Source organism: Salvia miltiorrhiza, chromosome 7 (genome assembly GCF_028751815.1).
Source record: "Salvia miltiorrhiza cultivar Shanhuang (shh) chromosome 7, IMPLAD_Smil_shh, whole genome shotgun sequence".
NCBI lineage: Eukaryota > Viridiplantae > Streptophyta > Magnoliopsida > Lamiales > Lamiaceae > Salvia > Salvia miltiorrhiza.
In genome coordinates this window covers 41,916,721-41,927,244 of record NC_080393.1, presented here as the reverse complement: position 1 = coordinate 41,927,244, position 10,524 = coordinate 41,916,721, and the positions used below count along the sequence as shown (strand labels likewise).

At 35.9% G+C, this 10,524-nt stretch overlaps 1 long non-coding RNA gene across 1 annotated transcript; it reads left to right on the top strand.

Moving 5' to 3' along the window:
* The first annotated feature begins 5,889 nt into the window (after positions 1–5,889).
* On the top strand, positions 5,890–8,987 carry LOC130991186 (uncharacterized). Its single transcript, XR_009091096.1, has 2 exons — positions 5,890–7,509; positions 7,895–8,987. It is a non-coding gene; the product is annotated as an uncharacterized LOC130991186 (long non-coding RNA).
* Positions 8,988–10,524: the final 1,537 nt, after the last annotated feature.

Genomic DNA, 10,524 nt, shown 5'->3' with positions numbered 1-10,524 from the left:
AACCAGGGGGCTTAGCCCACTGGCCACCAGGTCCTCACTTAAGTGAAGTGACCCGGGTTCGATCCCTCTTGGGAGCGAATTGGAGATTGGAGATATAAGGTGAATTTGGTGAATGAAGAGACAAGGTGGTTCTTGGAGTGGATGGGGAACTAACTACTAACATCTAACATGACTTTGCCCGATAAAAAAAAAAAAGAACAATATTTAGTTCAAATTATTATTTTATTTCATCAACTGATTCCATTGCTTGTTAGCAACGATTTTCCAGTTTGTTCTTCCCTGAGAATGCAACGAATTTATTCTAGATAAACAACCAACTTCAACTAAAAAATCTCATGCGACAATTATTGAAAATAACAAAAAATTCAGAATCTGCAATAATGTAAATTAGGAAGTTAAATATAGTTTCATTCCAATGAAATGGAAACCCTCTTTGTTGGTTATTTGATGAGAGTTTGCTCTTCGTTGAGCTAACACTACATAGAGCAGATACTCACTGACAGTCACTGTCACACACCTAATAACAAAACGACATGAGAAATAAATTCCAAGTAATAATCTATATATATAAAAGAGGAGTCTAACGTAAACTTTTTCCCACCAAATTTTATCTCTCTTTATTTTTCTTTTTGTAGTTTTGATTTTCTTTTAAAATCTTCAACTTTACTTTATAAAAAAATATTCGATATGGATGTCAAATTAAAGATAATGAAAATATCTTTAATTTGATGTAAAAATTATAAAAAATAAATTTAAAATAAATAAATTATTATAATTCAAAGTTACAAAATTATTTTTCTTTTTCCCTCTCTCCTCTCTCTTCTCCCTACATATTCTCTCTCCTTCTCATTTTTCAAATTGTCACGGTTGTTTTTTCTCTTTCATTAAATTTTCCATATTTTTTTATTTTATTTTTTTATGTTTATTATATATTAGTATTTTTATATTTACTATTTATATTTCTATTATATCAGTTTAATGCAATTACAATGATGAAACTTATATTTGTTCAATTTTTAATTCTTTAGCTTAAAAATATATTTGTAAAGGTTAAATTTATATTAATATAAATATTTTATAGATAAATAACTAATTATATATATTTATATATCTTAAAATCGAATTTTTAAGCTTCAAAATAACTCATTGAAAAATCATTAATTGGAGAACCATTATCGATTTTCTTTAAAAATAAAAGTAAATTGAAGAGTTTAATTTTGTAGTAGCACGTTTATTTAAATTTACTGAAATTGTATACATTTTATTTTTGAAAATGAACGATACATATCTCATGTTAAACCCTTTATTTTTCCACTTTCCAATTGATAAAAAAAATTGGATACGTTGATAGGAACTTTATTTTAAAAATTGTATTTAAACAAAATGACCTCATAAATATGATTTAAATATATGTATTCGAAAACTATATTAAACTATAGTTATATTATTATATGTAAATAAATAGTTTTGTCCATCTTAGAATATTATATAATCCATAATAATTATAATTACCATCTATACTTGCTTTTCATATTTCATAATTTATATATTTATACACATTATCAATTAAATCGTTTTCGATGATGGTCGTGCATCGCACGAGTGGGCACTTACTAGTAGTTAAATAAAAAGCAGTTGCGGCGAAGTTCCACCCATCCCACACTACAAGAAACTGGGCGATTAGCGACGGAATTTTCCGTCGCTAATCCCCAATTTTCCGTCGCTATTTTCAATCATCGACGGAAGGCCGACGGAGGCCGTCTGTCGCCGTAAAACCGGTCGCTAAATCGAATACCGACGGAATTTAAGTCCGTCGCTAAGTTACCGACGGAAATAGCGACGGCGCGACCGTCGGCGGAAAAACGACGACGAAGGCGTCGTCAGTCAATAGCGACGGAATTTCCGTCGCTAAATAGCGACGGACTGAAATTCCGTCGTTATTTTTTTTTCAAAAAATAATAAAAAAATATATATTTTTTTTTAATATCAATCTAGCTTTATTCTCCACAAGTATTTTGGTATTTATAATGTATTTTGAACTTAATTGCATACGTTAAGACGAACTTCCCAGTGGGTCACCCATCTTAGTTGTGCTCTAATTCAAGCACGCTTAACCTTGAAGTTCTTTTCGAGTGGTCACCAGTACAGAACACGCGTATTATTGATATAACTATCACCTATTAATTCATTTAAACTTTATTTTAATATACAATATCATTTATTCATGACCTTAGAATATGCTGAATTCATATCTAAGACTTGTGGTGCCGACGAAAGAATGACGCTAAATATACGATCGCATTTAAAATAAAAAAAATATTAATATTATAGTTAGTTAGTTGAAAATAACAATAAATTTAAAATATTCTTAATAATTTAAAAATAAGAATAAATTAGAATATTAATTAAAAAAAATTAATAATATTTTTCAAAAAATAAAAATAACAAAAAAAATTTAAAAATTAAAAAAAAATTATATTTAGCGACGGAATATTTTCCGTCGCTATCTGTTTACGAAAAATAATAAAAATATATATATTTTTTAAAAAAATAAAAAAAATAAATAAAAATAAAAAAAATAAATAAATCATATTTAGCGACGGAATATTTTCCGTCGCTAATAATTCCGTCGCTATTTCTGTCGGTATATTTAAAAAAAATTATAAAAAATAAACGAAAAATAATACTCCCTCCGTCCGCCAAAAGTATTCCACAATTACTATATTTGGCGTCCGCAAAAAGTATTCTACTTTCCTTTTTAAGCCGTGGTCCCACCATCCACCTTTATATTTTATCCTTACAAACACTCTTTATTTACAAAAAACTCACCCCAAATTCAATTCCAACCACACATCTCATAAAGTGGTGGGGCCCTTTCTCCACTACATCAACATCATCACACATTTTATTAAACTTCGTGCCCGGCCAAAGTGGAATACTTTTGGCAGACGGAGGGAGTAAATAATATTTAACGACGGATTATTTTCCGTCGCTAATAAGTCCGTCGCTATTTCCGTCGGTATATTTAAAAAAAATGATAAAAAATAAACGAAAAAGAATAAATAATATTTAACGACGGATTATTTTCCGTCGGTAATCCGTCGGTAAAATTTTAAAAATATCTTCGTCAGAATTTCGTCGCTGTTCTGTCGGTGATTACCAACGGATTATTTTCCGTCGGTGTCCGATATGTTTTTTTGTAGTGCCAGCCACCGCCACAATCATCAAAATTGCACCAAAAAAAGTCTTCATTGCTACCTCATCTTATATATGCAACGCACTTGTATTACCTTCAAATATATGTATATTTTATAGGGAGAGATAAGCTAGCCTTTGTTGCTCAAGTTTTGCATGACCAACCTAATTGCTCATCATTTCTGTGCCTTCACATGTCACCAATACTCCCTCCCGTGCACCCCATGATATGTTTTATAATTTTTTTATTATCAGATTAGATAAAGAGAGCACTTTTGAAATAGCCATTTTGAAGAAGGAAACACAATATTTGGCTACTAATTAAAAAAACACAAAATCTGACCATTTATTACGTGTAAAGACTGTTTTGCCCTTAATTAGGACGGATCAAATTCGGGTCGAATTTGAGTTTGCGCGCGGGTAAGGCACATATGGCACTATTAGTGCCATAAGTACCATTCGTGCAACACTACATAAGAGAGTATATGACACTAATGACACTAATATGGCCATAAGTACCATTCGTGAAGCACACTAAATGGAGAATCTAAACCCTAAATGAGAATTTAAACCCTAAATGGATAATCTAAACCTAAATAGATAATCTAAATCCTACGGAGAAGTGTTCAAAATGGTCATATAACTGTATTCATCTAAATAATATCAACGCACACGTATATGCACTAATGGCACTAATATGACCATATATAAGTACCATTTGTGCAGCACTGAGTATATGGCACTAATAGTTCCATGTGTGGCTAACCCGTGCGCAAGCTCGAATCCGACCCGAATCTGGTCCGCCCTAATTAAGGGTAAAACAGTCCTAAAACGTAAAAAAATGGCCAGATTTTGTATTTTTTTTTCAATTAGTGACCAAATATTGTATTTCCTTCTTTAAAATAGTCATGCGAGTATATTGTTTCTAATGTAAAACTGTCATAACATCATTATTTACACAAATAATGTTTATTTTTTAAAAAAATTATTAGTTATTTCATACATTTTCATGTGTCTATCATTTATTAAGTCAATTTTCACATTAAATATTTTCATGCAGATATTAATCAAGCAAGAAAACTTTCATTTCTCAAATCAATTAGGTTACTATAATCTATATGAAAATGTAAAAATCATAACATCTATTTGTTCTTACGAAAAGGATATCATGAACATTTTCTTAAATTCCTGAAAATTGTAAAACTAAGTGCTTTATAAGTTTGTAATAAGCACCAACTTTCTCATCTTGATGTCCCGGAGAATGGGTATTAGTGGCCAACTTTCACAACTAGTTTGTCATGTGTAAGAAAAAAAAATTAAAAAAAAATTGAATCATTTGTGATTGTTTGTAAATTTTGACATAAATTCCTATCAAAATACAAAGAGATTGAAACAAATGATTCAACTATAAGCATACCTGGAAAAGCAATGTGTTAGATCAATATATGCTCATAAACTTTGGACACTATGATGTAGATTTCTCTCCAAAGTGCACCACTCCAGTGATGGAAGTTGGAAACAATTCATTGTTCCAATAGGAAATGAAACGAAACTCTCAAAAATTTCAGTAAACGATCGAAAATTAATTTAGTAAACTGGTTGTGACGATCGAAAATTAATTTAGTTAAACTAATTGTGACAATGACTTCCCGGTGTGTAATTTAATCGGTAGCAAGAAATAGGATCTTGCTTCAAATACATTTGTGATTTAGCATAGTTATCTTGCAATGTAATGGAGTAACATTAATGGAGTCATTTCATATTTTTGCCACTTTTTAATAAAGAGAAATCTATTTTTTTTTTTTTTTAAAGCTCTTAGCTGTAGTTTGTAACTACTTAGAGTAAGAAGCAAATGACCACATCAAAATTCAATCTCACAAGCAGCCTCAAAAATCTTAGAAAAATAGAACAAACAACATAAATTGATCCAAAAAGTGATTTCGACAATGTTGCCAGAGCATAAAAGGAACATTAAATTTGTTGAAAAAATGGGAGTGTAAATGTTTAATTAAATATTATTTATTTGATTAAGTATTTATTAATTTGTTCTACTCGTCTCGTTGAGTAGATTGTAGTATGTTTATTTTCTCAATGTGAGTGAGAAATGATAAAATCGTGTGTTGATGGACTTCTCTGATTCTATTTCAAACCGTAGTATAAACCGTAGACAGTTTGATTCAGAACCTAAGAAGGTCCAAGGAGGTATACATTTATGTTCCAAAACGTAGCCCAAACCGCAGACGGTTTGGTGTAGTGCGTCGAACAAACAGTTTGATTCAGAACCTAAGAAGGTCCAAGGAGGTATACATTTATGTTCCAAAACGTAGCCCAAACCGCAGACGGTTTGGTCCAGCACACAAGAGGTTTTATTGCCTACGAGCCTTGATGGTATTCAAGGTGTAACTCCCAATTTTGAATATGTGGTTTATGGCTATTCATGCTATAACCGTTGTAACAAGCATATGGATGATTATTACACTTAATTGTGTGTTATTTCCCCATGATGAGACCAACCTATAAATAGGTCTAGAGCATGGCATTGTTGGACACACAGAAAATCTGCACTTTCATACATTACATACTAGCTCAAATTCTCGATCATTGCTCAGTTTGTCGGAGCTCATCGGATTGTGGTGCTACATCCAACGAGACATTGTCGTTTTACCTTTGGGGAAGAATGGGTAACACCGAGAGCACTACCTATGATATCCCAATATTTCCATAAGAGAAATAGAAGACCTTTAATTAGTATATTTGATGAGGACTAAATCCTCCATCAGCGTTGTACTTAACAATATCGAAATATCTCTCTCAATTATTACTATTATTAAATAAAGCTAACCAGCACAGATTTAATTGAAGACGTGGGATCATAAAAGGAACTCGAAGCACCTGCACAGTAAAGAGAACCCGAAGCACTTGCGCAGCCGAGAAATAATGGAGCTTCCGGCACAGTCAAGCCAACACAGGCGACTCAAAACCAAAGTTAATGTAATAAGGGGCTTAGGCCCAATTATCTAAAGAATGGGCCTAAAGGCCTTAGGGCTTACTCTCATACCTATAAATAGAAGGTTTATCATTAGAGTTAGAGGATGGATTCTTAGTTCACTTGTAATATGTAAACATTCTCAAATCATAGTGAAAATATTCGTAGATCTCCCGTGGATGTAGGTCTTAATGACCGAACCACGTAAATTATTGTGTCATTTATCGTTTTATAGATAGGTGTTGATTTTTAAACTTATCGTTTATCGTCTGTAGGAAATTGAGCTAAGGCGTGAGTATTTTATTATTTCCCGGTTACTATTCATAAAAAAAAATCAGAAATCCTTTTTCCGGCGACAATGGCTGATGCATCTCAATTTCAGTTTTCTTTCCCAAAATAGCTGTCTCTCTCTCCTGCATCCATCGATCTATCATTATTCTCACAAATCTGAAATTCTCGCCGACAATCTTTGGTGAAAAATTGAAACTCAATTCCCAGCAAAACACTCGGTTCTGTCAAAAATTCGGCAACACCCGCCGCCACCTCCTTATCTGAACTCCGGACGAGGCCGGCGCCTCGTCCGGTCAGCGATGCCTTCGCATGACTCACCATTTCTATCTCTCTCTCTCATACACAACAGAACAAGCTCCCAAACAGATTCGAACAACGCCGCCGCCTTATCCGGCGAAAATCGGTGCCGCGGAGAATCACCATCCACCGTCGTGCCCTAAGGGTCCCCAGTTCTAACCTCCAATCGAATATCAAAGAGCAAGAAAATCAAATCCCCAAAAATCGACCAAAATCAGATCCACAATCTCCATCATCCCAAATTTCGAGAGATCTCATGTGAAAATTGATCGGTGAAAGGAGAAGAAGTTCAGCTAAATTTCGAATAAGAGTGCTGCACTAGCGCCACCTCGAAGTTACGGCGATTTCACCGACACACCGCCTCGCGCTGTGCAGCGCCATCGTGGATCAGGGGCGTGACTCACTGGATCTCCCAAATTCACGGCCGAGCCTTCAACTTTCACTCAACAATTTTTTCTGTATTTCTTATTTTCTTGCAACTTGAGACATACATCGTAACTAACAGATAGCTCTCCATGTCCCATATTCATTTTTACTTGATCATTGCTCGCCTCGGCGACGTTCGAGGCTTGCAATGAAAGAGCCATTTTCTTGGAAGTCCTTCTCAAAATGAAACATACTGGTGCCATTGATAAGATAAGGGCTGGGTTTACTGCTCTTTATAGCCGCCTGCTTTGCTCAAACGACTCTAGTGGGAAGAGGAAATATTTTGTCTGTGCATGCCAAACATGGAAGGGAAGGTATACACTGGGTGTTCGTGTTGAGATTATACTCGTTTATTAAATTGAGATTTGCAAATTTGTTATCGTGATTTTGTGAAATCAATTTAGCTAACACTTCGAATAAGATTTTGGAGAAACGCAAACACTTAGCTTGATTTTGATACTAAATTTATGAGGTGGATTGTTATTTTGCTGACACAAACACAATAGTAAATATTAGTATCTCACAATTCCAAAAGGTCAATAAATGGTCATCCTCATTTTATCTCGATGTTGATGCTTAATTTCCACTTTGGTGGTGTTCATGATGGTGAATTATTTAATAGTTGGGATATTATGCCATGATTTCAAGTACGAACCAAAGGAAAATAGAATTTTCATGGGGCTTCATCTTGGTTAACAGGTGCATGCTGGTGTAGTGCGTCGAACTCGGGCTCCCCCAATTCATCACACACAAGGACGTTCAACGTCTTAGGCGGGCAGCGGTGAAGGGGTCAGAAAGTCAGACCGCAACGGAAGCAGGTACCAGCGGCCAAATGTTTTTGAATCTCTGATTGCGGCAGTTGGCGAAAGTTTTTGGCCTTGCTTAAAGGTAGTGAGGCGGCAGAAACCGTGGAGTCGGAAGAGTAGGTAGCTGTGGCTGTTGGTTGGCCGGCTGTGAGAGGGGTAACATGGTGGAAAAACACGGTAGGGGTACTAGGACGGGCAGCACGGCGCGCTGCGCTGACCGCAGAGGTGTAGTAAGTGAGAGCGTTATCCTGTATCTGCTCTCGCACCGAACGCTTGAGACCACCGAGGAAATATCCTAAGCACTGGTCATCCGAAAGGGGAGGCAGATGGGCCACGCGGCTTTCGAAAGCAGCGATGTAATCCTCCAGAGATCCTGTTTGATGTAATAGAAACAAGGCCTCGTAGGTGTTGAGCGTGGAGGCATCGCCAAAATGCGCCAATAAGGCTTGGGTGAATTGTGGCCATGCCGGGTTGGGGTTACGACGCAGGAGTAGTTGTAACCAGGAAATAGCTGCGCCAGACATGCCGATAATAGCAAGCTGCAGCTTCATGGCCGGGAGAATGCGATGGACGAGAAAATATTGGTTGGCTCGAGCAATCCAGCCCACGAGATCAGATCCATCGAACCCGGGTAAGTCAGATTTTTGAATCGGAATAGTGGTGGGGTTGGTGTTGTCGGGAACGAACGGCTGTTTCCTAGTGGAAGAGTCGTCGGGATCATCTGGAACGAAGGGTTGTTTCCAGAGGAAGAGACGGCGGCCAATATGGCTGCAAGTTGAGTTTCCATGGCAGAACGGTTAGCGTCGACTGCTTTGGTGAGGGAGGTCAGCGATGTCTGCAACTCTAACACCACCTTCTCTAAATAATCCAGTCGAGACTCGGTGCTGCGCGTCGTAGCAACCATGGCAGGTCGAACCAATTGATAGAGTAAAGGTGGAGAACGAGAACTGAACGGTAATATTATAAATGATAGAAATTAAAAGAAACTCCTCACCTGAGGCCTACAGCAATAACTGTCCTAAACAATACTATAATTCCACATAAACGACTCTAACTATGATAAGCCTATTAAATAGGTAAAGAGGAAACCCTAACCCTAAAAGCCCATGCACACGTTATAGGCCTTTAGCCCAAACTATTTGACAAGAAGAACTAAGAATAAATAACTGACTCAATTAAAAAGAAAAAGAAAAGAAAACAGATGTCACGGTCTATCACTTAGCGTGTGGAATAAATGATTTTAAGGGTGGTGGTGGTTTAAATACATTAGCATAATCTTTAATAAATAAATATGATAGCAAAATATCTCATTATTTGATGATTTGGGGTTTGCTTTTATCTTGATCTACAGATCTATTTTCAGAAGTGTAATTACACTATGACTTGATTAATTCTAAGAATAGGGAATATTTTGTTATGATAAGCATAGTGAAATCAATGTGTAGCAATATTTTATATGATCAAGGTTTTGGATTTTCTCAATAATTGGTTTACAGCTCTCTTAAAAGGGGCTCTCATATTTTACTAATATTTTTGCTTAAAAGTTCTTAAAGCACAGGATAAACATATTTTGGGAAAAACACTTGAATAAGTATGATACATGTTATAATGCGAAAAGGTAATCCACTAACAAGTGGTGACTCAGGTACTTCGCAGAACTATAATTTCTCACTACATTATCTTATGATTATCTCATCGAAGCATGTAAGCATGATAGGGATTTAGGAAATGTTATATTTTATCACTTGAGAAAAATCATGACTTATATTATCTTCTAATGGGATTTGAGAATTTGATATTATCTAAGAAACTGCACTCCTTCTGCATATGTGCCTAGATATGTGAAATATGAATTAACTAGCATACGAAGCTGCACATCTTTTGCATATGTGCTACGGCTTGAAACATAATTTGAATATTTTACTTCATGATTATAGTCATGTCAGCGCTGTCACTAGCGTCATAAGTAGGAACACCAATCACAAGCATACACATAACATGTTTATTTGAATCATGCACATGCTACTAAGGGGGGTGGAGGGAGTAGGGTATATGTCACTATTTGTATTCTTCTTGAAAAATTTACAACGTAGGAATAATAGTTGACAGCGCTGGAAAACCTGCTTCGGCAAAGATTGAGCTTTAAGTGGCAACTCAGCCGCAAATGCGGATGTACCAATGAAAGGGGCCATAACATCGGCACAGGGGCTGTAAAGCATTTTAAGGGGCCATAACATCGGTACATGGGCTGTAAAGCATTGAAATGGGCCATAACATCGACACAGGGGCTGTAAAGCATTGAAAGGGGTCATAACATCGGCATAGGGGCTGTAAAGCATTTTAAGGGGCCATAACATAGGCATAGGGGTTGTAAAGCATTTTAAGGGGCCATAACATCGGCACATGGGCTGTAAAGCATTTTAAGGGGCCATAACATCGGCACAGGGGCTGTAAAGCATTTTAAAGGGCCATAACATAGGCACAGGGGCTGTAAAGCATTTTAAGGGGCCATAACATCGGCAC